The sequence below is a fragment of the Otolemur garnettii genome, unplaced genomic scaffold, assembly GCF_000181295.1.
Source record: "Otolemur garnettii isolate 467f Iridium unplaced genomic scaffold, OtoGar3 scaffold00262, whole genome shotgun sequence".
In the NCBI taxonomy this organism is placed as follows: domain Eukaryota; kingdom Metazoa; phylum Chordata; class Mammalia; order Primates; family Galagidae; genus Otolemur; species Otolemur garnettii.
Window position 1 is genome coordinate 1,049,592 of NW_003852657.1, and position 4,034 is coordinate 1,053,625.

General features: G+C 42.0%; 1 non-coding gene across 1 annotated transcript; it reads right to left on the reverse strand.

The window, feature by feature from the left end:
- Nucleotides 1-2,083: 2,083 nt before the first annotated feature.
- On the reverse strand, nt 2,084-2,190 carry LOC111722486. Its single transcript, XR_002771282.1, has one exon. It is a non-coding gene; the product is annotated as a U6 spliceosomal RNA (small nuclear RNA).
- Between the last annotated feature and the right edge of the window lie 1,844 nt (nt 2,191-4,034).

Consider the following 4,034-nt stretch of genomic DNA (forward strand, 5'->3'; position numbering starts at 1 on the left):
AGCCCCATTAAAGCTGGTAGACACTAATGTCACCCAATATATGGGTTACATAGCACTATTCCAAGGTGTGAGCACTCTTTCAAGAGCCTCTAGGACCCAAAGAGACCTGCAAGGTGCTGACTCCTTTGTGGTGAGGTGGGCAAGATGCAACAGACCACTGAAGTCCTACATTTTTTGTAGATTTTGTGGTAGTCCCTTGATTTTTTTATGGTGTTTGTCTCCTATTTTCTGGAGTACAGTTTTTTTTTTTTTTAAAGACAGAGCCTCAAGCTGTCCCCCTGGGTAGAGTGCCGTGGCATTACGGCTCGCAGCAACCTCCAACTCCTGGGCTCAAGAGAGTCTCCTGCCTCCGCCTCCCAAGTAGCTGGGACCACAGGCGCCCACCACAACGCCCGGCTATTTTTTGGTTGCAGCCGTCATTGTTGTTTTGGTGGGTCCGGGCTGGGGATTTGAACCTGCCACCTTAGGTGTACGTGGCTGGTGCCTTAGCCGGTTGAGCTATAGGCGCCGAGCCGAGTACAGGTGTTTTAACACAGAAAATGGTCTAGGTTCCTTTTGCTTAAACAGTCAGACTGGCATGATGTCATCAATAGAGTGAACTGTTATAATGTTCTGTGGGATATGTAGCTGATCTAGGGATCTAGATTTCTTTGGACTATTTTAGGAGGGAGGATAGAGAATCAGCATATACCAGGACAAGACCGTAAATGTATTCTGTTGCATGTTCCAAGTAAGTATAAAACTCTTTCCGATAAGAATAGAGAAGAATGTATTCTCCAGATCAATAGGCTCATATCATGTTCCTGATATCATGCTCATTTGAACTAACAGATACTACATCTGGCACAAGCAGCTAATTTGGTAGAGTTTGCAGTAGTTCACTTGTATCTTCCAGGATCTGTGCAGGTCTTAAAAAGACCAAACTGGTGACTTAAATGGAGATAGGATGGGATCATCATCCATATATCCTGTGGGTCTGTAACAATGTCATTAATTTCTGCCATTCCTTTCAAGATTAAATATTGATTGTGATTTACTTTGTTAGGGGATGTAATTTTATTATTTTATTTTATTTTATTTTGAGAGGCTCTTGCTCTGTTGCCCAGGTTGGAGTACAGTGGCATCATCATAGCTCACTCCTGGATCTTCCCACCTCTGCCTCTGAAGTAGCTGGGACTGCAAGTGTTGCCCATCATGCTTGAATAATTGTCTTTATTTTTTGTAGAGGTGGGATCATACTATGTTGCTCAGACTGGTCTTGAGTTCCTTGGCTCAAGCAATTGTCCCACCTCTGCCTCCCAAAGTTTTGGGGTTACAGGCATAAGCCACCACACCTGGCTTTGGGTGCAATCTGAGAAGCTTCCACTTGGCCTTTCCCACTATCCTGGAGGTTGTGACAACTACTAAGGACATCCATTTCGATTATACATTTGGGGCCAAGGATATGACCAGTGGTTGGGGTCTATAGACCTAGTGAAGCCACTGTGATCTAGACCTGGCCAGTGATCTGGTCCCCATTTGCCCCAACCTAACAGTCTGTCCTAAATATGATGCATCAGATAATTCAAGCTATCAATGTCAACTTGGATCCTACGCTCAACAGTCCTCAAAATGTTTCTACATTACTCCTTTTTGTGTACAGTTACCTAGGCAAATGGCTGTGGGCCCCTCTGGGGATTAACTAGGGGAATTATTACCAAAGTACTTACCATGGTGTTATAGGACCTTTTCTCCTGGTGACTTAACTGTTCTTCAGTCAATAGATTCCGGTTTCAAAAACTGACTCAAATCCAGAGAATGGACAAGAAATAGGGACGTGTATCAAGGTGATGGTGCTCAGCCACCTAATTATCTAATTATCTATTTCATTTGATTTTGTGGAATGAGTAGCTGCCTTCTGTTTTTCCCCTAGTGATGCTATGTTCTGTTAAACATCGCCATTACTTTTTTTTCTTTTTAAAAAATATGGAGGGCAGCGCCTGTGGCTCAAAGGAGTAGGGCACCCACCCCGTATGCTGGAGGCGGTGGGTTCAAACCCAACCGCAGCCAAACACTGAAAAAAAATAAAAATAAATAAAAATAAAAAAATATGGAAGGCTTCATGAATTTGCCAGTCATCCTTGCACAGGGGCCATGCTAATCTTCTCTGTATCATTCCAATTTTAGTATATGTGCTGCTGAAGCAAGTACCATCTCCATTAATTTTTTAAGGTCAGCACCCCTTGGATCTTGTTCTAGACTTGCCAGTCATTACAGTTATATCACCTTGGCTTCTGATGATTATAGCACTGCCACCTAGCTTCTGATGTATCAGGGTCCCATCATCCTGACTTCTATACCTTATCATCACCACTAGCCAACTGTTTTTGTGGTGTTGGTTGCCTCTCACCATCATATTTCTGATTGCCTTGGTAAGTGGTGTGTCCTCTTAGACATCCCAATAAATACAGTCCTCCAGCAGATTTTCTGGCCTTCTTTCCACTCTAGCATTCTCACTTCTGCCACACAGTCTTCCACTATCTGTCATGACAATTCTGGCATTTTTAACTTAAGGTGGATCATTGCTCTTTGCCTGTTTGGAAAAAGACTCATTTTTTTCCAAAGAAGGGGGCATATGCTGTCTTGTGTGGGAGAAACCTCTGCATCATCTTCAAGCAAGTGGGGAGAACCAACCTTTGACAGGAAAGACGAGCCAGGGGGTTCAAGGAAATTGGGGTATTTAAAATGTTGAGCATATCGACCTAGTTGTCCCTGTCCCTTCTGTCAGGGTCAAATTCTTTCCCAGCCAAGATCATGAACGTGGCATAACAGGTTCGATTGTTTTGAAAGTTTATCTTCTTTGGAGTTTTGCTGCTACTCTTAAAATTAAATCCTAGGCTCACACTTCAGTTTTCCGTGCCTTCCATCTGTAGAAGATGAGAGCCACTTTATAAGCATAATGAGGCCTTCTGGCTTTCATCCTTGGGTGTCATGGAATCTCCTTATAGTTACTATTTCCTCAATATTTCTTAAATGCCTGAATCAGAGCATCAGCTAATGCATTTTTTCCCACCAGTATACCATTCCATTTCACCAGCAGTGCAAGTTTTAACAATGGTACTGCTACCTCATACCCAAAGGCTCTCTAGGTTCCACCTACCCCTAGTGATGGGATTCTTGTTGCCAAGTGGGTGACACATGATCCAGTTCCTAAATCTACTCTCAGCATTTGCCTTCTCTGTTCTGGCACCAATTGTTACAGATTGGATACCCTGGGCAGCAGACTCCAAGACAGAGCTCACAGGGCAAGAAGGTTATTAGGGATCAATACCTATGGAAGAGAAGGAAAAAAAAAAAAACAAGAGTGGGTAAAGGGAGAAGTAAAGCTGTGTTGTAGAGCCAACGGAAGTCTCAGCTGACCCTGTGAGAAGTTCTAAAGCTTGAGTAATTCTTCAGAGTTATCATGATTTGAGGTGAGATGGTCAGATTTTAGATGTCCTCTTGAATCTGTCATTAGGTATAGACTGCATTAGGAAGAGGACATGACCTTGGGCAAGACAGCTCTCTGAAGGCATCTCTGAAGAAGGCTGATAGCTAAGGACTATCAGTAATATCTCCAGAGACTGATCAGAAAGAGTGGGGAAGATTTCTTTCCTGAAAAAGGATCTAGGTGGCACATCAGAGCATCCATCAACTAAACAGCAAAATGTCTTTGAATAATTTTCAGATTTCCAATTTCCAATAAGCGCACAACTTCCTGGAGATACTGCATGGGGTAAAAAATTACAAATGTTGTTTAATGATCCACTACAGTAGCCCCAAGTTATCCACAGGGGACATGTTCTAAGACCCCCAGTGGATACCTGAAACCATGGATAGTTCTACATACTATATATAGTATGTTTTCCTATAAATGCATACTTATTATAAAGTTTAATTTATAAATTAAGCACAGTAAGAGATTAACAATAATAATTAATAATAAAATAGAACAATTATAGCAATATACTGTAATAAAAGTTATGTAAATGTGCACTCTCTTTTGCTCTATCTCA